The sequence below is a fragment of the Cyanistes caeruleus genome, chromosome 3 (assembly GCF_971803275.1).
Source record: "Cyanistes caeruleus chromosome 3, bCyaCae1.hap1.1, whole genome shotgun sequence".
In the NCBI taxonomy this organism is placed as follows: Eukaryota; Metazoa; Chordata; class Aves; order Passeriformes; family Paridae; genus Cyanistes; species Cyanistes caeruleus.
In genome coordinates this window covers 103,736,795-103,764,366 of record NC_141703.1, presented here as the reverse complement: position 1 = coordinate 103,764,366, position 27,572 = coordinate 103,736,795, and the positions used below count along the sequence as shown (strand labels likewise).

The 27,572-nt window shown below is 37.8% G+C and overlaps 1 long non-coding RNA gene across 3 annotated transcripts; it reads right to left on the bottom strand.

Moving 5' to 3' along the window:
- Positions 1 to 1,246: 1,246 nt before the first annotated feature.
- LOC111944035 (uncharacterized) lies at positions 1,247 to 27,340 on the bottom strand. Of its 3 annotated transcripts, XR_015285182.1 has the most exons (5): positions 27,244 to 27,340; positions 25,741 to 25,827; positions 7,317 to 7,392; positions 1,620 to 1,799; positions 1,247 to 1,515 (listed from the first exon to the last, which is right to left on the bottom strand). It is a non-coding gene; the product is annotated as an uncharacterized LOC111944035 (long non-coding RNA). The 3 variants fall into 3 exon arrangements; XR_002871140.2 differs by lacking the exon at positions 25,741 to 25,827; XR_002871141.2 differs by lacking the exons at positions 25,741 to 25,827; positions 27,244 to 27,340 and adding an exon at positions 7,597 to 7,751.
- Between the last annotated feature and the right edge of the window lie 232 nt (positions 27,341 to 27,572).

Sequence of the window (27,572 nt, the reverse complement as noted above, 5' to 3'; positions counted from 1 at the left end):
CAAAATTACCCATCATTACACAGACAGTCCATTTAACATTCTGAAGCTAATCACACAACAACCTACCTTTCCAGAGGAGATACAAAACCTCACTTGGGTTTTAAGTTCTGATAACAAGATGAGGTTCCAATTGAGAATTTCAGCTGTAAACCAAATGACCTTCAATGACTGTAGACTGGAAAACCTGGTGACTAATCTAAATAGATTTCCAGGCAGGGGGAAGAAAACACCACCCAGCTTTTGTTTCTAGTCCTCTGTGTTATTAGAGGAATGACAATGACAAGCAGAATATGAAAAAAAGTCATGACTCCAGTGACCTTCATGTCTTTGTCCCAGAAAGGTCAGGAGTAATCAGCAAAACTTTAACTAGAGTTCAAATTCAGCTTTGCTGTCCTTAGAGGCTGGTAAAATTGAATATTCTGTTCTTGTGCTCTGTAAACAGCCACAGTAATTGGTGATGTTTCCCAGCACTGGCTATGAAGATGTACTGACATGAGCATTAATTCAGAGAGAGAGTATTTCACATGGTATATAGCAGATACAACCAAATCTTGATTTCAGCTTGTAATGCTGAAAATCAAAATCACATTCCTTAAAATGAGATCATACCAGGATATGAGCACATACCAGATTGTCTAGGACATGACTTTGCAGTTTGTCATGCTTGCCATCTAAGGCAAAACACCTATTGTCAATATCTGGAAAAAAACCCCATTAAATGGAATGCCAAAGTCTGCAAGAATAAGCCATGTGAAAATAGAAAATACAATGAATAATGTAGAATAGAGCTCATAGGGACTTTCTGACCTTGGCCTGGAATGCTTTGTCCCTTTCCTCCTTTTACATGTCACAAGACTTATTTATTTATTGAATATCCATTCTGATTAGAGCTGTAGGAATGACCATGTTGGATCAGACCACAAGAGACCACAACTTCCAGCAGTGGTCTGTTAAGTGAGCAGAAGTTTAGAGAAAGTGTAAGGAACTAAGGAAGAAATAAACATATATTCTTGAGGAAATTCTCCTTCTTGCTTCTTGATAATAAGGATTTGCCTTATGCCTTACTATGTAGGAAGGTATAACCTCTCCAGTAGGATTTTTAGGAACCCTGGGTTTATACCTTGGGAGTTTCCTGTTGTCCACATTAATATTTTGTCAGATTTTGAATCCTGCTGGACATCTGACACAAATTATGGCTGCAGGAAACAATGCAACAGACTAATTTTGAGTGCAGTGAACACATGCGTATTTCTCAAGATATTTTTATTTTGTTTATTATTTGTGTAGCTACCCATTCTGATTCAAAGGTTTCTGTGTAGCACCTTATGTTTTGCATACTTCTCTTCAGTTAGTCTTCACAATAAGGATTCAAGTGCCTGTTATTCTTCACTTCCCATTTGTGAACCTCCTCAGTGGGGGCTTTTGGGGGCTTGGAAGCCAGCACATATAAGTATTAAAGTCTGTAATAGATTTTTATATACCAGTGTGTATTGCTGTCAACAGGCTTCTTGAATCCTGTAGGAAACATTAAAAATGAAAAGCAAGTTTCAGAATTAAGTAAAGGATCCATTAAATGCTCTCTTCTTCTCTTCCAGCAACTTAAAAATCATGGCACTTACCTTGAACTTTAAAAGGTTCCTTCCTTCTTATGCATTCAGATACTGAGTTGCATTTCCTGTGTCTTGAAACGTAATGAGAGTGGATATCCTGTGCTGCACAGCATCAGTAAAATTGCAGCTGTCAGTGTGAGACACCTGCAACATCCAGTTTTAGAGCTGTTGAAATGGTGACGAGCATTTCTGAAAGGTGGAATTTGGGAAGAGTGAGAGATTCTGGTGCAGGATTCAAAATCAATATCTGCATACTCTGCTTCGAGCCCTGCTGACTTTAGTGAGTGCACATGAAGTAAAATGTCATTTATCATGAACAAAGGTGACAAAGCCAAGCTTTTGGCCATGCTCTACTGCTGTTAGTGTCTGCACATTCTGCAGACACATTTGGTAACCAGGACTTCCCCAGCAAAACCTTTTGTATGTTGGACAATGGGAAAAGTATCTCAGCTTTTCCTTGCATGTATCTCTCTTGAAGGAGACAGGGTGAGAACATCTGAAATACAGCAGGGTAAAAGTGTGAGTAGCCATAAAGGGACAGGGACAAAACACCTCCCTTTAGCCTTCCAGTTTTTAATTCTGCCTTTTCTCTCTGTAGGTGATGTAGGCAATAATGAGTCAGAGTATATATACATATATGTATATACATGTACACACACTCTCTCTATATAAAAATATATATAATACATTTATATTGGCCCTGTTGGTTCAGAGGTAGCCACTGCAATATAAATACAACTCTGCTCAACACATTTTCCAAAATTATTTTCAGAAAGTGATTGGGTTTTAATTAATACATCCTGTGATAAAAAGATAATAAGCTGTGTGCCATAATGTCATGGCAATTATATGTATCAATATAGTATGAACCAAAACAAAAAGAAAAGATGCTGTTTCACTAACATTTCTTACAATGCCTCTTATAAATAAATCACAACATCTGTAATAAGGAAAAGAGTAAGATTAATTATTACTTAAAATGTCATTTCCTTTAACATGCCAGAATTAAGTTTTTAAGTTCTTACTAAGGAGAGAGAGATGAAAGTTCCTAGAAATGAGATCACAAACTTTATCTGTCCTCTTTAGCTTCCTCAATTTGGAAAAAAAATTTAATATTGTTTTGCATCTACAACTACATGCAGTCTTTGCCCACTGCATTATCCTATGCTGAAAGTATGTTTATGATGAAGTTCAAATATTCACAGTGATAAAAGATGCTCATACCTTAATCATGGCTTTAATTCTCAGGAAACTAACCATGCACTTCTTACAGTTGAGAGCTATCAATGCTAAATAATTTTGTAGTCAGTGAGCATCACCTTTAGTATGGTCTAGGAAAGAAAATGTAGTCTAACCATATGTAAATATTTAGCAAAAATCAGGATTTAATTACATTACATGATTAAATGATTTTAAGCCCACTCTAGGACAGGAACTTCAGTACTGGGTAATGGTTAGGTCCTAGAGTTTTATCCTTCTCTTATCTCCAGGCACTGCAGAAACTAGAAACCATTACAACAGGACAAAAGATCACCATTACAGGGTTATTAGAAGGGGCAGGAACATCAGGAACACGCTGGTGTTCTGTTTTTAAAAACAAATGACCTATTAATTCACAAAAACAACCCCATTACTGGAGTAACAAACTTAGTTTACGCAAATGTCCCTATCAACATTATTCAAGCCCAAACTTGATTTAATTTGAAAAAGGAATGAATAAAGCTTAGGGTAATGGCAACCTATTAGACCATGCAGACCTTAATAATACATTTAAGAAAGTGTGCTGAGAGAGTGACATGAACATCAAAAGAGAAACCAAGAGAACGAACTGCAGAATAAAGGAGAATTTCTATCTGAAACGATACCAGAGAAGGCAGAAGGAGCATGTGCCTAACTCTAAGTGAGAGAGAATAATCACGTTAATGTCTGTTTCCCTAAATAGTTTCACTTTGTTTCTTTATTCTATTTTTACTGAATCTGATTTCTATTCAGGTTCAATTAATAATAATGAGCCTAAAATTAATTTGCATTATCATTTACAATGGATGCTTTGATCATGTATGTAGTTGGAACTATAATGCATACATTACCATATTATGCAAATTGCATTTTCAGCATCAGCTACATCTGTATATCATTTCTTCACACCACAGTCCTGTGCATTGTTTCTTTGTGTACAGCCCTGTAGAGGGAGAATCTGAGGAGATACTACCAGGGGAAATACTGCTACAGGTGTGCCCTCCTCTTATGTTCTCTCTCTAAGCACACAGTGTTAGCATCAGACAGGGGAGAACTTTAACACAGATGGCTTGTTTGTATCCTTTATGAAATTACTCTCCTGCTTTAAGCCCACACAGGCAAGCAAGCACGTACAAAAAGCCCAAGTACTAACACTTTCTCGTTCTTAACACAAGTGTCTCTCAAGCAGAACTTGTAACGGCTTGCAGCATAAGAAATCTGATGAGAATCCGACCTCAGATTCAGCCAAGCCAAGCCAAAAAGAAAGCCAAGCCAGTACCATGATATACATAAAGATCTGGTTTCTAGGTCAAACTTATGCATTTGTTACACTAAACATGCTGGGAGAAATGTTGCACATCAATGGTTAATGGAGCCACTCAACTCTCCCTCAGCTGACTACTTTTTGCCACTGGCCAAATTTTGTATTGCAGTGAGCCAGCTCAAAGTTATTAGTAGTTTACATTTTTATACTACCTTTCATCTTATGAAATACCCCCTTGCTTTACAAGTTGATACAGAAACCATATAATGATTATTTAATCTGTGACAGTGCTGAAACTTTGTGGTGAAACACAGGAAGGATTTAACAGTCTAGAATAAGAGAGCTGTTTTGGAGAGGAAATGCAGACTGTAGTGTCCACTGGAAACAAAGATGGGAAAATATAATTTTTAGGCTTGGCATCTGGCCAGGCCATCAGAGTTAACACACACTACAAACATAATTACTGCAGTGGGATTTTTAATGAGCAAGGTGGTCAGAACTTTGCTTTAACACGTCACCCGAAAATGCACTTGGGTCACACCTCTCATCTTTTCATCAGACAACTCATGGACAGACAAGCAGATAAGATCCTCTTCATTCATTTCTCTCTCTTTTAGTTAGAGCCCTAGGTAACTCTCAAAAAATCAATTAAACAGCCAAACACTGTCAAATGAAAATTTTAGACTGCTTCCAATTTCATGAAAATCTTGCACGAAAACCTGTCCCTCCAGCCAAGCTGAGGATCATGTAAGTTTCGATTCTTCCTTCCACAGATAAATTACTTCAGAGTGGCCCTACAGGCTTGATCCTTCCTTCCAAAGGGATGAGGGTGAAATTCCTCCCATGAAGCCACTAGGCCTCCAGAAGATGATTCATTTGGCCATTTCACTGTGCTTAGCCTGTTTTACAGGAGATAAGAGCAGTGCCTGAGGAAAGAGAAGGGGATGAGTGGGACTGCCCTTTTTTCTTGACAGCAAGCTGTTTGGTTGGATCATCCCATCTTTTGAAACCTCTTTGCTAAGAACTGGGTGTATTTGCACTGCTATTTTCCATCCCAGGGTACACTGGGATGTGATACATGCAGGATCTTTTGGGTGAAGGTGTTTAGCTTGGTGTTATCTGGTGAATGACAAACACTGAGTATTGTCATAATGAGGTATTCCTGTGAGTCCTCAGCAAAGTGTTCATCTGATTAAACTCCTAAGAACTGATAGACATTAAAAGAAGAGCATATTAATATTGTCAACAAAATTTAGTTCTTAGTCACTCAAATACAAACGTCAGATATTTGTTGCTCAGTATGCAATTAAAAATGATCTGATCACCAAGCATCTCTTCAAGCAGAGAACTGACAAAAACGTGGGGTGAGGAAACATTTTTGGTTTATCTTCTGCATATAGGAAGATGCTGATAAGAGGGAAGAATCATTTTAGTTCTGCACAGATAAAAAGATCGCTCCTGGCAGAATAGATTAATGTACCTGTCTATACAAGCATAGAGGAAGAATGAAGAAGGGAAATAGATTAGTATTCTGCTGTACTTGGGACAATCAAATATGATCTTTGGATTGGCAACAGGACTAATAATAATCACTGTAATAAAGCAGGGCCTTTATATCTATGATATGGAGTGCTAGCTAAAAGATAGCTGTTTCTTAGCAATAATGAGCTAGATTCTTCATCACTCACCACCTTGTGTAATTATTGTGGTAAGTTCAAAACAAATCCATTGTGCTACCAATCTGATTTTTTTTCCCTTTCATGTTGTGTTTTTCTTGCACAGGCAAAATGACTACTCACTATGAGCAGGCAATGAGGAACCAGGCTTAATATATTTATTTTCTATGTATGAATACAAAAAATGTAAGAGACCTAATGGAAGACTGCAATAGCAAAAAGATCTCTTATTTAAAGTTTGGGTACTTAAATGTTGCCAGAGCCAATCCTGTGGTTAAACAACTCCAAGAGAGAAAGAAAAATGCATAAAAAAAGAAATCTGGCTTCATACCAAATAATACTTTTTTTTTCTTTCATAATGATTATTATTAGCAGTTGTGTTAGTAAAAGCATGCACAACAATATTGAATAATACTAAGACAAGTAAACTGCACAAACTTAGTATTTTAAAATTCAAAACATCTGATCAAGATGCCTCTTGAATCTGAGATAACTTTTATTGGCCACTTTTTTGTTTTAGTTGAATTTTTTGCTAAAGTGGCTCTTCATAGCTGAAGTGAGGATAATCAAGGTAAATTATGAAAAAAAAATTAGCTGTGTGGTAAAGGTCAACAGAAAGTCTTGTTAAGATCTGTTTTTTATGAAGATATCCTGTCTGTACTGTCAAAATGGATTAACGTTATAGCACAACGAAGCCTGTCAATTGAAAGGAAAGGCAATATTAGCACAGAGATACTTGTGACAATTAATATTAGATTTTGGTTTAGACTGTGAAAGCAAGAAAATATCACAACCTTATTAGCTCATCTCTTCATTTATATTTTTCTATCACAGGTCACAAGAAGGTGCAGAGGTGGTTTTTTTTTCCTTTTATTTCCTGTTGTTACCTTGTGGACAGGAATTTTAGGCTTGAGAATAGAAATTGTTAGATTTTTAACTCTTTATCTCTTTAAGGGTAATTTCCCTGTGTAATTCTTATCACAAGCACTACACTGAGCTTTAGAGTTAATGTGGTTTTATCCACCAGAGCTGAACTGGGAATGGAAGGTGAAGAGTTGTCCCCATGTTTCTGTAACCATCTGTTTTCCAGAGTTACTGACTATATAAATAAAAGTTACTCTGTGAACATGAACAGTCCTGGGCTCAGTTGTTTGTCTTCAAGTCCAAAACTACAAATAAAACTTCCTCACAGGGAAGTAGCAACAAAGGTTTAGTTATTTCCCACAATATTGTATATTCTGAGCACAACGTTATATGAAAAATATCTTAGTTAGAGCTGAACATTTCCAGGGAGTTTCACTGTTATTGTGTTAGTGGTAGCAGAGTAAAGCCAGGGCAGACACCTCAGTCTCAAAAATCCTTCTAAATATTCTTGTATGGTCAAGTCCCACTGGCAATTATACCAACAGTTACCAATGACATTCTAAAGAGACTTTATCTAGGAATAAAAAAACCCACTCCTGCATTTCAAGACATCACAGGCCTTGAATTGAACAAAACAGAAGCTGGGAAAGAATGCTCACTCACCCTATGGCCATGCTCTGAAGGACTTTGGTGTCCTCATGTCTGTGAGGGCTTTTACCTTCAGTGATGATTTGAATCCCTGGAAAGACATACCTGTGACTGAAGTGATCCAAGACATAAATCTGACAGGACAAAATATGGCATGCAGTATAACCCTCAATACCCTCTACATAAATTAGAAACTGTGTGAGCCCATTGAGTCTAAAGCACTTCCCACACGTTTTCAGCTCTTGCTACTTACAAACCACAGCAAATTCCAAGTATGGAAGTTTTCTGTACTCACCAGCTGCTTCTTTCTGAGTGACCACCTGAAATTGTAAAAGCGTCAAAAGCACCCTAAATGCATCACCACACTATGCCAGAAGGCTAACCAAAAAATCAGCTTTTCATCCTGCCTCAATCTGGGAAGAAGACAGTGCAAACTGTAAGGAAGATGCCCAAGTTAGTGAGAAGTCTGATCAGTGTGTCAAGCAAGGTTTAATGTTAACAAGAACGCTCACCACACAAAATTCAACCTCACTTTTCTGGACATTTAACCGAAAAAAACTGCATAAACATGTTAGTGTCTGATCTGCAAGGGCTAGCACTTCTGTAATTTTCCAGTGACATAAAACCAGTTAGTACCAGCTGAAATACACTAGCAGCTTCAGTAATTAGTAGGCATAGCCATTTCTTGTCAGTTCTACGGGCCATATCCTCAGCTGGCGTAAATCAATGACACTCTGGGTGCTGGAACTGTATTACTTTACTCACCTTGAAATAGTTATGCATACTAATTACTGCCTTACCCATTACTGCTCTTGTCAATTCAGACACCTGATTTACACCTGGTGAGTTTGTTCCATATATTTAGGAGTTTCTGCACATTCCTTCAGGAATCTGTAGTGTCAAATAAACTTCCCAAATAAGCCAGGCACATGCTTTCCGTTATCTATCAAATCGATGCTCGGTGAAGTGACACCATTGCACATAAATCATGACTGCAATTATTAAATCAAGCTGAGTCTGTACTGTGTTTCTTCTCCTGTTGGGTAGAATTAACCATGGGAGAACAGGCACATCAGGATTGCTGGGATGGAAGAAGGAGTTAAAAGCCCCACCCAAGCTCTCACAACCTAACCTTTGGAGCATGCAGCTGATAATGCGAAACAGAACATAATGCCCCGGAGGAGATACATCTGGAGGTCAGCTCAGTCAGCTACTGTGGAACTGTTCCAACAAAGCAATCAAATATCTAGCAAAACCTATAAAAAAAAAATCACATCTTTGGTATATAGACATCCAACCTGAGCTGGACAAGGGTAGAGAAGCCTGATTTTGTTTTCATACCCCTGTCAGGCAACCAAAGAGCTGAGTTTTCTCTCCACAAACACAAAGTGTGGTTTTTAACTGCAGCTTATTAAGGCTCAGTTTGTCTAACCCAAGCATAATAAATTCATGTGTCAAGATCGAAGTTGATTGCTCATCAGAGAAAAATGAGACAAGATAATCCACTTTGCTGAAAATGTAATGCTTTAGGAATGTTACAAACTAGTGCAAATGTTTAACTCTCCATGCCTCATGGGTGGTTATATAACAGAACACCCATTCAGGGGCTGATTCTTATCTCTCACTTGCATAAGGCCATGTCTAGACAAGGATTTGAAGGTGTGTTTTTTGAGAGTGTTCACAGAGTGGTCTAGTTGGCAGATCAGGAAGCCTCCCCCTTCCTCCCTCTACCCCGTTTCCCAAACTTTCATGTATGTGGAATGGGCAAAGTGTGGGTCCCTCTCCCTCAAGTTTTGGTTCAATTAATTTAGCAGCTGGCAGTGGTGATTTGTCCTCCCTGGAGTCAGAACGTGACTTCAGAGGGTTGAGGCAGCAAAGGGACATCTCCCTGCCCACATCTAAACTAGAGCTTTCAAAAGGTCTAAGGATTTGCCTGTCGAGGGCTTTTCAGCATTATTTCCATATATCCACCTTCATGCCACACAGATGACATACAGAGGTGTCCTACATAAGATGGTACTTTGCCTTTGAAAACCAGGACTAGAGATAAAGGATGAGTTTCCAGTGATGGTTAACACTTTGACAGTATCTCCTTTACAGGAAAATCCTTCCAGTGCTGATTTCTTCTTCCATTGTACCTACCCAGGTATAATATTTTTTTCCTTATTACCCCATTTCCAATGAACTTGGCTCAGCCATCCACTCCTACTCCACATACACCTCATGTTGTTGGGAAGAGTATTCAGTGGAAAAGCAGGAAAATTTACACAAAGGTCACAAATAGCATGTGAGCTCAGTGGCTAAGAATCTATCCCAACCAGTTTCTTTTAAAGCATTGCATTAAATTACAGTCTGTGGTTCCTCCACCTCTGATTTTCTCCCTTTTCTATCAGCAGCAGCAACATATGGCAGTGGTGAGAATCCTTACAGAGATGTGCCCACCACGTGCCCATCTGTGCCTTGTTCTGTGCTGTTATTACTCTCACAAGCAAGTTCTAAGAGCAGCAATATTTTTAACACTCACCTTTACTCACCTTTAGCATATTTCCCTTCTCTTTATTTTTTTTTCTTAAGCACACCTAATTTAAATTTATTTTTGTATATTATTTATTATTACTTTAAGTTTCAAGTGTACCTCAGAGGCTTCATGAAAAAAGTTATTTATAGCTAATACTCTACTAGAGTTCTAAAACTTATAAAGACACATTTCCAGTCGATGAAGGTGAAAAACCATGCCCATATAAATGTGAAGTTTTTCTTCTTATAATCACAGTTAATTAATTATGTTTTCATGTTTACAAAACAAGAAGTAGGGGGGAAAAAAGAACTGGGTAAAGTTTAAACCACATTCAGAGGGAAATCAGGTAAGAGTTCATGCTCCTGATGAGAAATATGAGAAATCTTGCCCTGCTGAAATACATGGGAAGGTAATTATTTTCCAAGGGCCAGGGATTTGTTTTTTAAAAATGAAATGCATACAGATATGTGGGTACACATGCATACATGTTTGGTTTTCTTCTGTAATAAAGTAAGAATGACCAGGCCAGTTGTGACAGTTCTCTTTGTAATGGAGTTTTCTATATGCACACACTTTAAATCTGGTTTGATGACCAGTGGTTTACAATGCCATTAGGACGGTTGAGACCATGAGGTAACTGTAAAGAAATGTGGTCTGCTGCCATATCTGGAACATATCAGCTCTCGGTAGAAATATACTTTTAATAAAGAGAAGTGCTTTAGAGGTTTCTCTCTTGATATAGGCCTAAGTTCAGCAAGCTAAGTTCAGTTACACAGCCAACTTCTAGCCTTCCTGTACACAATAGGGTTTTAAAGTTTAAAGTTAGGTGCAATGTTTAAAGTTAGGTTAAAGTTTGAGTATGGTACTGAATAGAAGCCAGAGCGAAAACATCTTTCATTTAAGATGAAAATTCCTGCTTTAAATTTTCTTCCTTGAACTCTGGCTCCAATTTGTGAATGCAGTGGTGGTGTTCAGGTTTCTGTGTGGAGCCCAGCAGGAACGTCAGCAGTTCTGCTTCACTGCCGAGTATCAATAGTGCTCAGAGATCAGAGCTCAGAGCCAGCACTTAGGAGGGGCAACCTTGTCAGTCACCACTTGACTGCTGTGCTCTGTTCTTGACCAGCCCAAGCAATTCACATCGTCCTCAAGGTAAGATGAGTGGGTGGATCATGGAAGTATACAAACAGCCTTCAGGATAATAATTCAACTCCTCTCCTTTTACCTTGAAGCAGTATATTTCCACACACAACCAAAGTGCATAAGACAATATTCAATTTAAAGAGATGTTCAGGCTAGGACGGGTTGTATTTAAGAAGCAGAGAGCAGTCTGTATTTTATAAATAATGCAATGGCTTGTGGTTGCAAGACAAGCCCTGGATTTACAGACAAATGATGCAGAATTCCTGGCCTGTCTGCAGGCTACAGTGAGTGAAAGCCCATGACGTGACTGAGCAGATGAAGAGACAGGTATCACTGCTGAGCCTGTAGTCTCCCAGAGTACAAGGGCTGCTTCTGGCCTTGCCACACTGATGTTAGCTTGGGAATGTGCTGCAGCAGAGTCTCTTCTGCCCTTGCATTAACAGGTGGGAAGAGTTTGGTTCTTGTGTGCCAGAAATGGGGCAGCGACCCTCCCTCCCCAGTGAGGATTCTGTCCTCAAGACATGATACAGCCCTTCCTCTGAGGAGCTGGAATTTCAAACTTTCCGACCTCCAGCGCAAGGAAAGGCAGCAGATAAACAATATATACCAGAAGACCTCTACATTAAAGATTTCTCAACTCTGTCTCTCTAATTTATGGAAATACTTAAAGGAAAAATATCACCACTTGTCACAACTTTTGTGTTCCACTTTCAATTGCAGTAGCTGACAAACACTTAAAAGTTGCTCGCTAGAAGTGAGTAACTGCTTCAATGTAGTGCAACACTCTACAGAAAGATCACCTCAAATCTGATTCTGCCTGTCACAGTTACCAGTTATGCTGCTCATCTCATACTGGCCACGTGTCTCCAGTGTCTGTGTCCCTGAGCTGCCTATTGACGTGTCAACAGATAGGACAGAGTTAAAATATGAAGAAAAAAAAATCCTACAGCAAATTACAACTTGGTCCATTATGTAGCTGCTAAAATATTTATGAGAGGTTTAATATGCTTTTTAAAAAAATAATAATATTAAAGAACTCATGTGTAATTAAATGTGATATGGAAGCCATACTGTTTGCTAGAGCTATTGACTTCACTGTTCTCATTCTCTTGAACTTAATATAAAATTAATCATTAATTTTCAAGCCAGTAACTTTTTCACCAATGCAAATGCTTGTTGTTTAGGTCTGAGTCAGTGAGATATTAACACCACAACAACATAGATTTATATTGTCATAAGGTCATTCAACTCAAAATGGGACTCCTTTTTAATAAAATTGCCTTTATTTTTGAGCTACATCACAGCTAAAATGGAATGCTCAAGCTTTTTACCAGTCTCATAGTCAATATAAATTGTCTGTTCTCTTACACTTGTCTTAGCAAATTGTGAGCCCAAATCCTCAGCAGGCACAACCAGAGCCCACAGAGCTGCACAACTTGGATCTGTGGTGGATGTAGCCCCTTCCTATAGATTTCCTGCTTGAATAAACTGTTGTGTATTGAGAATACTAGGCATAATCCAAGTTACTCTGGGGACTAGAACTCACACGAGGTTTATCTAGTATTAACAGTTATTTGACCTTTCTTGGCAGAGCAAGAAGAAAATGCTCTTTTACATACTCTTATGCAAACCTCTTAAATATTAAATGAGCTGTGCACAGAACTTTTCTTGTGTGAAGGACCAATAATACTTTGGACCTCACTTGAAATCTGGGTCACTTTGACCTTGTGTAAATGAAATCTTGCATTTCACCAATTTTTCACATGCTTGTTCTGTCTTGAGCAAAACCTCAGAATCAAATAAGCACCAGCTTCAATGTAGAGGATGATTAACTTAAGGAGTTCTTGGCTTCTTCTTCAAGAAGGTTAACATGACCTTGAATGGCAGGAGAATGTTTCGGATTTGTATTGTTGCATCTTATGTGAACTGTTGTTATAAGAAGTTCACATACGAACTTTATTTTTAAGCCCTTACAAAGAGACATTTCTCTCCCACTTCTTTTTTGAGATTATTAGTCCATCTACAAACTGAAAAGAATCAGTCAGTTGGCTCTTTTCTACCTTACTGATACTCAGCCAAATTCATACACGTATTTCCCATTTACTTCAGCAAGAGTTTTGTCGATGGCAGTGCCGTAAATTCTACCTCCACCTTCTCTCTAATTGGCACCAACATCAAATGCTAAAGGATGTCCTTGGAAAATCAAGAAACTGGGAGGTGAAAATGCACAGCTAAATCCAGTTCTTCACTGCACATATAGCTGTCTATTAATTTATTTTAGCCTATTCCACATCAGGCTCTTTTCTCTCCTTTTTAAAGTAATCAGTAAAAATCATGTTAACATGAATGAGGCAAAATTAGGCATATAAGTGAAAGTGAAGTCAAAGCTTATCTGACGAATTCCCACTTAGAACTTACAGCTTGACACAATGGTCACTGAAGCATTTCTAAAGGTCATTGTCTGATATGATCTTTTCATAATTGTTAGTGAAATGAATGCATCTTTATTCTGCTCTGCTTACTAGCAATGCTTATATAAAATGTGGATTATTCACAACTCCTTTCCTTTTGAAAATAGGCATTTTTAGTTTCTTTAAGGGAGAAATAAGGCACACCCAGTATGAATCAAACTGAAAACAATTGGTTGAGGTTTATGTGCCAGCCAAACAGTGCCATTTGCAGTTTCCAGTTGTAATTTGTACAGAAGGTCTATTTTGAACAGCAGTGCCGTCAGTTTAGGGTGAAAAAAGTCTCAGAAGTTAAATCCTACTGATAATGGAAGAGTAGGAATGATTCCAAGTCATGGTAATGCCCTTAATTCTGTGTCAATAACTGTTCTAACGATAGGTGCGTACTTGTAGCTCTTCCTTGGGAAAAGATATTGCCTTATTGTGACACTGGGGAAAAGATACTTCTTGATAAAGATGCATGTAAGTTCCTTTCAGCTGAAAAATGGAAAAACAGCCAGATTCTTTCAATCCATACCTATTTAATTTCTGATAAACACCTTCATTACATTTTTTTCTAAGCTAATTTGTATACTGCTGAATTCCTCATTAGAGTGAAAAGGAAAGTACACATTCTTAGGCTGACTTTAAGAAAACCACCTTCTTGACCTAGATATATCAGAATGTTTAACACAGCTGATAGTCTGTGAAAATTGTTATGGATGTTGTTGTTGAACATATTTATGTAAAAATAGTATTGATGAGCACAGGTTATAGCAGAGATCCCCACTGTGCACTAAAAATCTATCTAAGATGGTCAAAGTTCTCTGTGAGAATTTTTTATAGGGTGCAAAAACTTCTCCTAAGAAGGGAAATACTTACACATGGAGAAAAATCAAGTGGTATAAAAGAGAAAAATTAAATAAAGTATTAGAAAGGAAAGAAGAGAATGAATCCATCTGGTCTATGGGAAAGCTAGGAAGAGAAATGAAAGCTCTGCAGTTTGTTTATTCAAACTGACTAAGTTCCAAGCCAGTGAATAGATCCAGTGAAGTCATCAACACAACTCACATCCTCAAGGTAAAGCATTTAAATAAGTCCATTGCAGGACTGATTAATCTTGCATGTTTCAGGTGTTCTAGTGCTCTCAAGACGAATCATCTGAAATTAAAACTGATGGGTAGATAAATCAGAGGCAGAGATCTAGGTGCAATTTTTTGTGTTTCATGATAATTTACATGTAATCAAGCTGACTTTTCAAGTTAAAGTTATTCAAATGTTCATACAAATATTCCATGTAAAAAATACATTTACAGTTTCTGTGTGAGGGTTACCCAATAAGAGTAAAATGATTTTGATGAAAATGGGCCTCTTGACAGGGAGGATTCTACCAGAGTCACTGTCTGAAAGGTGATTGTTTATTTCTACTTGCAGATGTGATTTTTTAGACCAATTCTCAGGAGAAAAGTAACAGTTTTCAGAAGCAGATTCATTGTTTTCATCAATTACTTTTTAATTCTTAAGAGAATAAACATTTGGATCTGAAAGCATGTTAGCATGACTGCAAGTTTGAACAGCTTTAGGAAATTTTACCCATGTTGGCATTCTCATTTCATTACTCCAAGCCTAGTTTCTTCTTGGTCAAAAGTGAAAGGAGTTTGGACATTTTGATTTGAAACCTCCAGCAGTGTGTGTTGGAAGAAGCAGGTCATGATTTCTACATGCAATTGGAAGGGCTAACTTTTTTGTAACCAATATTAATTTCATTTGCCTGCAAGCAGTATAAAGATGAACCATTTATGAGCACTCCTTCATTGAAAGAATAGCTAGCAGCTTTCAGTTTGAAAACAAAGGTTTTGCTGGTTTTTTGGGTTTTTTTTAAGAAAGTGTGTATTCTGATTCTGCACCAATAAAGATCATCTGTATCTTTTAGGAGAGTAATTCACATAGTTAAGCCAGTTAGCAGCTGTTTGGATTTTGTGATTTTTTTGTCACAGCCAGTAGCTGAGACAGCAAAACTGTCTCCATCTTTTTTTTTTTCCATCTTCTACCAGATGGAATAAGGCTGGGTACATGCACACAGGTGCTCACAGGTGGCTCCTTGGGGATGCTTTTCTGGAGTGAAGTATCAAAGGTATGAGTGGATGTGTGACTGGGGCCTAAAAGATTCTGGGAGCTCTCATTTGAATGAAAAATGATGTATCTTACACAGCTCTTTTCTCAGAAGTTCCTCATTTTCTCTAGCTCTAACATGTAAAAGCTCCAGCTGCTTTAACACTCGCATTTTTGGTTATTAGGAAGTCTGTAATCCAGAAATAATCCAGCTGAGCACAGAATTTTTTTTCCAAAAGCAGGCAGGGGTTTGTTTAAAAGAAACAGAAAAAGAAGCAAAGAGATGGGGCATTAATGAATGGCACAATGGGCCACTGATACTGCCCTGCAGAAACAAAGGGCTCTGTGCAAGAATTCCCTCCTTTAACATGTGATAGACCTTCTGACCTGGGATCACAATGGCTCACAGACAGAAACAAGGGAGGAAGCAAGAAAACTCGTCATTTCTTTTCCCTGTGGGATAAACAACATTTTTATTCTACCTTTAACCCTGGCGGGAGACACCAGCACTTAGCAAACAAATCTATATTAAGTGCACTTGCTGGAATTATTTACAGCATCATTTGTTCCAGAAAATGACACTAATAATATATTGCTGAAATCAGAAAATGGAATTTGACATGAATATAGCCTTCTGAGTTGTAAAAAAACATCTTTCATTAATCAGCATCCCTTATTAAGGAATTCCCTGTTTTCCTGTCCCCAACGAGAGGGAAAATACCATTGTTCTCCTACAATATCCTTTTTTGTCTCACAGACAAGCTACTTTTGGCACTCTGGCTTTAACCATATGTGATTCTACACAAAGCAATTTGCACCTTCACAATATATTTTTGAGGAAAGCAAAAGCTCCTCTCCACTTTTCAGAGATAACTTTGTCTGCAGGAATAAGGATTCATAGGCACAGCTTTCAGCAATGGAGAACACTCTGCAGGTGTTTACTTCTCATAGCAAATAATATTACTTGTTAACCAATGAAAATGGAAATTGTCACATCAAAAAGTGTGGGTCTTTTTCAGAGTCCCCTCAGAATTAATGTTTTCTGGTTGCTTCTTCCTCCAGTTTCCACATATGCCTGTGTAACTTAACTTTCATGTAATCTGTCAGGAGTTTATTCAGGAAGTAGAGATGTCCTGCTGGCCAAATCTGTTTTTGTAATGGTAACCCTGCAGGTTGTATGCTACTAGCACTGTTTTAATGCCAAGAAGTTCCTGCATTAAATGGGGGAGGTTAAAAGTCAGTCTTGCCTTGCAGCTGCTTTTAGTGAGCTTTGGCAAAGGTTCACCAGTCTGTCCATAAATGTACGGTGTCATTGCTATATAGGAACATTAATCAATGTTATCTGCTGCAGAACTGTCTTGCACTGTGATTTTGACAGGAACTGCAGACAGGATCACATGTTCCCATTATTTCTCATATTTTTAGTAAAGCAGCTGTAAATATTACTTTATTTTAAGAGTTAATTTTAACAGTGAGCATTCTTTCAGCAGAGTGTAAGAAAATGACCCTGATTATACTTCCTCACTAGAAATTCCTTTTATGAATAGTATAAGGTGATACCAATTATCACTCTCTGTTTTGGAACGATTCAATTGTTTCGTTATTTAAATAATATCCAGCTGCAGTTAGAGTTTCTTAAGATTTACAGTCACAAGGAGATAAAATATAAAACTGTGTATGCTTTTTGTGTATGGTAGTTTTACAGAAGACTGTGCTTTCCCACTGCAGAATGGAGATAACACAAAATAAACATGAGAATTTTTAACAAGAAAAGAAAGTCACTGGTGATTTTCACGTCTATGCTTTTAACTCATGACAAATATTCTTTCTATCTACTGTCTCACTTAAATGCTTGGATGCACCTCAGGAAAACTCCAGTTATCCTTATGGATAGAGGAGCCCAGGGGTCCTGATAAAGATAGCTTGAGCAGCACCTTGCTGATACCTAAAGCAGCCAAGTGAAGTCACCCACCCAAGCTGTCACTTTTTTGAGAGTGAGAGGAAGAGAAAAGGTTTCCTCTGGAGCTATATTCACCTCATGTTTCTAAGAAAGCTATAGTAGAATGTCACGTTCAGCAGGTGGCAGGATATAATGTGAGTATAAATGGACACAGATTTCAGAATATGGGGAGCTGAAGTCCTGTGTCCAATGGAGGACGTATGGTTGCTGAAATGATAAAGGACACAGTAATGTAGATGGAGAAATTAGACAATTTGCTTATGTCTTTGAAGCAGACATAATTTTGTGCCATCATCTGAACACCCAGGTTCCAAAAAAGACATTTTTCTTCTTTTGTTGTCTAAGGTGATCAAATATAATATTGTTTTGAAGCTTAATATGTATCATAGCACTTGTGTGCTTGACATATATGTAGAATTTACGTATTTCTTTCCAGCCATTAAAAAATCTCCAACACTTTCAACATCTCTTCTACTCTTCTTATTCTTATTGTTGTTATTATTATTGATTAACTCTTGTCATCTTATAAACCAGTTCTTCAGTAATGTTGGTTGTTGGTTGTGTACAAACTGATAGTCCCTGATATGAACTACATATATTTTAATTGGATGGTTCCTGTCTTGTGAAAAAAAAACTATATTTATGCTCTAACATCACCATTCTTCTTTTAGCTCACCAGTACCATCCTACTAAGTGGGACTACAACATGCCAAAATGATTTTCAGATAGTGCTGAATCAGCCATTCCTCCTCAACAGCCGTTCTTGCAGCAGAACCAACCTGCATGGTGCCAGCAGCCTGCCTTTTTTCCTCAGGATCTGGAAAGCCCCATGGGTTAGGGCAAGTCCTGCTGCTTCTTTAGACAAGGTGAAAAACTAGAACCACATTCAACAGCAAAGTAAGAGCAGAGAAATCCAGTCAAGGAGGAGTTAAGAAACGGGAGACCTGACTGCAGCTGGTGCTCACTGAAACTTCAGCTTGAAGAGGGAAAATTATGTGTTAGGTTCAGCTTGTACCTTAATCCAGTGAAAATAGTATTTAGCCTGTATGGATGCAGAAAGGAGAGGTTCTTGTGTTCTGGAAACCTTTCATAAAGAAACTTATGCCCTTGAAAATAAAAGGGAACTCGAGTTTCTGTCCTTCGATATCGACCTCTTTCCATTGCAGATGACAGTGAGCCCTCCTTGTTTTGTGTTCTGTAACAGAACTCAATTACATGTAAGGAAAATAGATCTGTTTTCAAAATTAAATGTATTACCTGTAATAAGAAGCTTTCTGTTCTTTGAGTAGAGAAAGATAATAGATTCTTCTAATTTCCTGTCCCTTGTTGAGGCCACAGTTTAATAGTGCAGTCTGGTTGGGGCAGAACAGAAGGTTAAGCCCTCCTCAGTGTCTGTCTGTTCTTGTGTAGAGACCAAAAATTGGTGCTGCTTTTGGATGAAAATGTTGCAAATGAGGTTTTGCCAGAGAACAGATCTTAACTTAAACTTAATCTCTAGAACGAAGGATCTGCTGCCCTGTTTTGCCTCCTCATAACCTGTTTTGCAATCTTCTTATAATAGAAATTTAATTTTGAAAGGCTTTTCTGGCCACATCATCATACTCTTTGTTCTTAATTCATTGTACTATTTATTCTTAATTTGTTTCATCAGTCTTGCCATGAATCAGGAATTACTATTGCACCAATCTGTGTGGTCCTAATTATAAAGACAGGACTATGATTAGGCATTTGTCCCTGTGATATGTATTATGCTGTATTAAGCATCTCAGAGAAATACATTAAGCTTAACTGGTTGAAATAATGGTTCTGCCACCTATCAATGCAACTTTGCTACATTTTAAAATAAAAAACAAAGAAAACTGGTCTTAGCAGTGTTTTTGTTAGCCATACAATCATGATGCTAATTTGAAGCTGATTATAAACTTTTTTGACTGAACAAAAGCTGAAACTTGCTCACCAAAAAATGCTGTGTTTTTACCTGTAGGGCTGACTCAGTCAAGAAAAGAAATAAATGGGAAGATGGACTTAGTGCAAACATTTATCATGTCCTCAGATGACATCTCAACATTTCCTATACCAAAAGTTTCCTAACCTTCATAGATACCAGTATGTAGCAAATTAAATATTTAATCTTTCAATTGTGGAAGAACATGGGGCATAGCAAGTACAACTCATTCCACTCGTACTTGCTGAAAGTTATCTCCTGCAAAGGATTAGCTGCTGCATTCAACAATAACGAAGCTCTTGTTTTCAAATAAAGAGGTTAATTGGCTTTGTACAAAATATGCTTATATAGCACATATTGCTAATATTGCTTTTGTGAAGGCTCATTGCAAAGGAATCTAAAATTGTCTTTTATTGCCATTTTTACGATAATCTGTCCTTGACCAAAAATTTTACTTAGAGAGCCCAAGCTAGCATGTCATTACAGCTGCTTAACTGGTCACTGGAAACCTCAGTGGGTCTTTTGTTACAGTCCAATTGTGTTTCCAGGTGTGGGCCTTTGAGTTGCTTCTTCCTTCTTTTTTTTTGTGTTTTTCTTCTGTCATTAATGTCATGGCAGAACTGATGATCTTCCACTTGCTTCCACTGTGAGCACAACAGATTATAAACGGGTTTCTAATTCTCATTGATTAAAAAAGTTCCTGCATCAGTTTGAGATGTGTATGTCTCATTATGTACCCATGTAAAATCTAAATAAAGACACACATTATACATCTGCTTGCCAACAGAGAAACACACACTTGCACTTCTATTTAATATTTCATGAGTACACATATGTGATATGATCCTTTTGACAAAGACTTTAACAGTTTTGACACTGAGATGGTGGTCTCTGCCTATATATGTTCTCTTTCCACCATATGTCTCTGCAGGCACCTAAAAGCTTGGCTTGACAGAGAGTTGGCTGCAACTGTTCTATATTTTTCTGAAAAATCGTCCTAGAATTTGTCCATGTCAATAAAATGAACTATGTTTACAAAAATACATCTTTCTCATGCAAATTTTATCAGTGATCATGGATCTTTCTAAGTACTCTGTTCCCACTCAAAACTCAAGAGTTTTGAGAAATTCTAGTCTGCAAAAATTTTTCTTGACTCTAACTCCTCTGTTTTTGTTTCTAATCTTCATCTTAATTCTGATGGGTTTTAGGTTTCCCTAATTAATGTACTGTTATGTGAAATCCAACTATTTTTCTAGATTATGTCTTGGATGAATACTTAATGATACCTTTTTATTTTACTGGCTTTAATTAATTTCAAAGAATGTTAGGTTGCTGATGGTAAATAATGTATATTTTCTCAAGTTTGTCTCCAGTGCCATACGATGAATAGTAATGAAGTGTTAATTTTATTTTCTCTATACATAACTGCATTACTGCAAAAATCTCAAAAAAAAAAAAGTAGAACCTCATTTAGACAGTTGAAGAATGAGCAACATCAGAGTTCTTCAAGCATTAGATTTGTCACTGATAACTATACCTTTCTCTCATAGTCTATGAAACTTTCAGGGCAACCTCCACACATGTCAGATAAAAGTCACAGGCGTTGTGAAATTTTATCAACAGCAAACATGGGCCAGATCCTCAGTATATCAACACTTCTCACAGCTCTATCTATGCTAATGAAGATTTTCAGCTCACAGCAGCCACAGGTCTTGCCTGTTTCTTCCTGCATGATGATATTTCACAGTTATTAGATTTTATAGAATTAGCTATTCTAATTTTAGCTTCTCTTGTACCTAGATCCATCCTTCCACCAAATAAAAGAGGAATGAAAGAAGAGATTAAAAATGTTTAACTAGTGAGTGCTGCAGAGTAGGCAATAATGTTTAATAGTCATTATTCCTGCTGGTTTCATCCCAGGTTGGTAGGGAAGTGTGGATGTTGCAGGAAACATCTGTATGACCAGCTTGCTCTCTGACTTTCTGTGTAGTTGTGTCTAAAGGGCAACTCAGACTGTATAAACCCAGAGGGCAGCCAAAACCATTTTCTTCAGCCAGTCACAGTGTGGACAGGGATTAAAGGATGTGTGTGTGGATATGACTTAAGCACCCTAGTTCTTTCTTTCTGGCAAAACTCCAGTGAGGTAGATGTCTCTCCTCCATTTACCTACAGTCAGGATCTGTCTTGACTGGTTAAAGTTCAAGATTTCTCTCTCATTTAAGGCCAGAATTATTTTTATAGCATGAATTTCCTTTTAAAACCATCTTGGAAAAAAGTGAGAAGTAGATCCAAGTTTTTCCTCTAAGTGTATCCTGTCAACAAAGACCCTGGAGTTCAATGGTAGAAGGACTGAGAGACCCTAGGTCAATAAAAAATATATTAGCAAGCAACTTAACCAGCTTAGCTGATCCTTTAAAAAAATGCTTTGCACTTAGTAAGAAGCACATTATTTCTAAATAAATTAGAACCAGAACAGAAAGGGATATTTACTGCTACATAAAAGGAGAAAATGAACCGAAAGGGCAATACGCTGTACTAAGACTATTTGAATATATGCATTTTTAATGACAGTTCTAAACCAGCAACTGTTCAATTAAATACAATCTGTCATGGTGGGGATAGAAGGACACAATCATGCTAAAGAAAGACATTTCATAACAAATGGTAACTTATCACTGGCTTAAAATATGTGTGTGTGGTGTTTAAATAACATTAAACAATTATAGAAATTTAAAAATTATGAGCTTGTAAGTGGACTTTCTTTCTATTTTTCATTCCTTTTTAGGCTGTTTCTGCAATGCAGAACACATATTTTCCTTTATTTGCCCTTTCAATTCTTGGAGAATATTTGTCTTTGTGGAAGTTAAGCAATAAAGTTATATTTTCTTACAGTTCACCAATAATTCCAGCTGAGAGCAACTCCTATGCTATTCAGATATTTAGGGCTTAATGTTATTTCTGTTCAAAACTCCATCAGCACTGCACATTTGTGCAGCATTACACTGCATAGTGCAGTACATTGCCTTCACACCTTGTGGTCAGTTAGTACTCACTGTATAAACAGTGCTGCTCACGTGAAGAAGTCATAAAGTTTCATAAAGGCATTGCAGTCTAAAAATCACTAAGCAAAGTTCAAAGAAGCAAAGATAGCAAGGAGTGTAGGGGTAAAAATAAAAGACCATGATGTTCCTAAGAGCTAAGGACATCATGTATGTCAAGGAGGATTGTATTACATGTTCCAGAAATTAAGAAGAATTAGCATTCGATAGAAAATGGAATCAGGGAAGAGAAACCTTTTCTGGGGCATATTCTTATGAGTACACTGGAGCAAAACCCCATTATACCTACTTACCATTTTTCTGCAATTTGGAATGTGTCTATCATTAGCAAAACCAGCCAGCTTAATCACATTAGAACAAAGCTTTTGGGGGACATTTAAGTCTTCATATCTCTCAAGTGTCCTGATTTAATTGGGACATCCTGAACTTTCACAGTAAATCAGAATTCCAGCTGTCCTCGAACCAGCAGGCAAATTTTCACTTTACCTTATTCTCCCCCTATGCTGGCACTTTCCAGAGGGTAAACAGAGGTCTGATAAGACAGGGACACAGAAATGTCAGATGTCACTCTATTTAAATACAAAGGCATTTTAAGGTTGGTTACTTGGGCAGAACTGCTTGTGCATATAAATTGCAAGTTCCAGTGGATTAAAAGCAAGAAAAATACAGTTTGGATTAATATATATGCAATTCAATTACACTTTCACTTTAAAACCACTCTAGGAGCTCCTGTTTTCCATGCTTTGTGCTTGGAAACAATGCTGATTTAACATGCCAAGTCCATTTACTTCTTGTCTAATTTCAATGATTATTTGTATGAAACTTACTGAGAATTTTTTATTGACTTTTTTTCATTAGAAAGTGCCTAGTCATAGAAATTTCTGCCAAGAAGTATCTGTTTCAATGACAGCTTATTCAGGAAACATTTCTCAACTTATGGTGGGGAGGAATATTTGGTCAAGAGTGGAAATAGAGCTTAGAGTAACACAGCAGAGTGTGGAACCTTAGCACACAGAATACAGAACCTTACCACTCCAAGCATTTCATTCTAAGGTTTCTTATATTTTAAAAGAGGACTTTCACAGCACTGGCAGTTAGGAGGCATTCCTGTAATTTCCTATGGACTATCATTCAAATACAGTCTTAAATTACACACACACACATATAAAAAATATTTTTAGGAAGAGAAATCCATTTTCATGCAGCTTCTGAGGATTTTTAGCTGTGAGATTGACTTGTGTGTTTCAGGGGAAGCCCCTGTGGTTGAGTACTGCCACCTTTTAACAATGTACCTCTTGGCAAAAGCACTTACAGCCCTGGAGCATGGAAATCCAACTCCAGTACAACACAAGCAGTAGATGTGAAATACAAAGTGGAGTAGCAACAAATGGCAATAAACAAATATAGATATTTAGTGTGGAAACCTAGCCAGGGGAGTTCATCTGTTGTTAATACACTGAAGATTCTTTCTCTGTGAATGTTTCTTGTGGCCAATCATACTTCTCTGAAGTTACACCCCACTTGGTCATTTTTCAACTGCACCAAGGATCACAGCAGCTCTTCACTTCTTGCTTTGTGTAAGCAGGAAGAGCTAGAGAAACTCTGAGAGAGGTCAATCATGTCCCAGACCTTTGGGAAGTGCCCACCCAGCTCGGTTTCACTGCAGTATTTGTGCAGCCTCTCAGAGCCTGGCATTGTTTCCAGGCTGCAGAGCTGTCACCCAGGAGCAGCTGCTTCTTTCCCTCCAGCTGCAGCACTATAAACATGCACATGTCCAGAAGAGCTGGAGCTGCTGCCTACAGGGGGTTGTGCCTCTTTGCAGCCACCTGCAGAGCAGGATGAGGTGCCAGGAGGATCATTAACCCTGGAGGAGGGAGCCTGCCCTGCCCTGTCACAACTTCCAGCCGTGAGGTCCAGTGCACTCCAAGGATGGGACAGGAGAAACAAGGCAGGGAGGAAAGGGGAGCACATTTAAGTAATCAAACCCATCAGTGCAGTAGTTTTAATTGTTCTGTAGAATCCTTGGAAGGAGCTTTTTGGGAGGCCCAAATGAGAATTTACTTCGTATCTAGTGGGAATTCTGCTGCTGAGAATGCTGATCCCACAGTGAAAGCAATGTTGGGACTCTACATGCTAGTCTTGTTTGTAGGGTACTAGTAAAATATACAGTTTCTGCCTCTCAGGAAATAATTCTTCAGTGAATAAATTATTAAAGCACCTCAGTTTAAGTGGGTATTTGGGAGGCCTTCTCTAGGCAATGAAGATTCTCCTCTTTATCTGTCTTTGCTCCATCTGTGGAATTGCATTCTCCTGTTTTCTCAAGTCTACTCGTCTTCTGCCACTTTTACTCTATGGTTAAATGTTTGTACTTTGCTGTTTAATTTTCCTCATAAAACACTTTAAATTTTTTAGTCTGGGATGTAAGGTTATATACTTCATTATTTTTTTTTATCTTCAGTGATCAAGCAGGCAGGTGTAATATTTGTTGTAGATTATATTGCATTTTCTTTGCTTACCATTCTTTTTGTATTAAATATTCAATGTAATGATGCATTTTACTAATTAGCTCAAAGGTACCACAGGCACTAATTATATCACATCCATTATTGATGTCTCATTGGATAATCTAAAAGTAAAAATCTGTATCTTTTGTGATGTTCTTCACAAAGCTGTGAAGAACCCAAATCAGTCATCCTTTTGTTAACTTAAATAATAGTATTTATTTTTCTTGTCTGTTTGGATCTGTATAACTTGATTCTTTCTCTCTTTTACCCTTTCAGCTTTATGACTTTATTTTTCAGAGTTTTTAAGATAAGTAATATAAGAAATCCTAGTATCAAAAGTGGTAATTGACAAATTTGATCATGTTGTCCTGAGTTTTAAGAAGGCATTGGATATAAGGCTGCATTTTCACTGGGAAGTAAAAAAAAAACAACCCACAGAACCACCACAGTATAAATATCTTAGTTTTTCATTGGAATCACATTTTCTTAGATTTCAGTAGCTGGCCATGGTATTTCTGAACTGCTCAAGATGATGTGGCACATTATCTACAGACCATAGAGGTACAGCCTCCACTTGGAGAGATAAGACTGTGCCACCTGGCTCTCAACTATACAAACTATGGTCTACAATCACACTGAAAGTCAAAAAAATGTAAGTTAAGGCTGTCTAATTTATTTATAAACATCAAACTTACTGTTGAATTTAGATTTTTGATTCAATGAGGAAGCAACATCATCACCCATTGAATCTTACCAGGAAAGAAGAACTGGGTCCTGATGATCCTGCAGATCAGTGACTTTCCCTTCAACACGGTGGATATTAATAGGCATTTGTCTGTGTCTAAAGAATAAGACTTTAGTAAATTTCCTGGCTGAATTTCTGTGGAAGTCTTCAAGAAAAATGTGTGATTGTGGCAGTTCCTCACTCTCTGAACATGATGGTACCAAACTCCATGTGTGCAGTGAATCCTCCCTTTCCTCAGAGAGGGATACTCACTTTCAGCAGCTTAAAAAGCTTCATTTGATCTTAGTAAATGTCTTGCAGATTCAGTAGCATGAGTCCTCTTAAGGGCAGGGCAGGGTAGGGAGTACAGAGGGTTTCAGCAAGAAATCCTTGATGTTGATAGAGGGGCTCTTCCTCTTTGTTGGACCTGAATTGTGCCTCCAAACCATAGCTGGAATGGATTAATCCTGACCTTTCTTAAAAGCTTGATTGATTTTCTTTATATCAGGAATATGTGTACAGCAAGGAATGGTTATTGCTACAATCTAGTTCCAAAATTGTAGTTTGGGATCAATTAGTAGGTCATGAAGAGTTTCTGGAAGGATGTGGCTCAGCACAGCTTCCTAGTAAAGCATAATGTCTGTATTCCAAAGGTGTGACTGCCCTCCTGATCCCTGGCAATAAAATATCCACTTCACATGGCCTATGTCAAATAGCTGTTTATTACAGTGGCACTTTCCTCTACTAAACCTGAGACAATCAATCTTCTGGGTTTTAAAAGCCTTCATTTTTTAATTAACATTAGTGCCAATCTACCTGGAAGAAATGTGGAATTTTCCTTGCCATTTAATCTTATGTGATGTTCACAGTGTAAAAACTAAACAGCAAGTATTCTGCAAGTTCTTAGAACACAGGACTTGTCCCTGTCCAATACAGTAAGATCAGACTTTGAAAATGGATGGGAAGGGATATTACATTCTAAACTTTCTCTTTCCTTTGAAAGGAAAAAAAAACCCCAAAAACCCAGGCAAAAAACAAAACAAAAAAATCAAACAAAAACCCCACCAAAAACAACAAAAAAAAAACCACCAAAAGTGTGTGTAGTTGTTTTTTCCCCTCCAGACCAAGATTATTTGCACAACTGTGCTGAAAGATATAATTCAGGCAAGTCACATTATTCACAAGCTAGAAATGACACTTTTCCTGAGCACTGTAGGAAGAGCAGGCTTTCATCTGCAGCCTGCTATTTATTTCTATAATCCACACAAGAAACAGCCATCACCCAGCTCTCTGAAAAGTGCCTTAGCAAGGCATACAAGACACACTAAAAAAGAAGCAATTGCTGCTGCTTTCCCGGGGAATATGCCACCCTTTACAGGACACAATCATGTGATATGATAATGATGCAGCTTATCTGAGACAGTCAGTTTAATGTATTCTATTCATCTCTTTGAGGTGTCAGTCTTTAAATCTAATGGTGCCACTCAAGTTTAGGCATGTTCTACAGCAAGGTTTCATTCAGAGTCGGCCTACCTGAACAATACAAGAGGGAAAGATTCACCATGGACTTGGCACAGCTTCTCAACATCTCTGTCTCTTCCCCAGCTTGGTTCCACCCTTTTGCTGCAAAGCCCTCAGCAAGAAGGAATGCCCTTTGACCAGACAGTAAAATAGCAATGAGGAAGCACAGTCCTTGCAAAAGGATTTTAAGAATTTGGAATTTGCTGCCAAATCTTGTTTTGAATCTATCTGCTTTAATGTGTCGTGCACTGAGAACCAGAATGGTGATCCAAACGTGACCATGCACGTGGGTGCAGATTGCTAGTGGTGCCACTCACTCTTCTGGTTTGTTTTTCTCTCCT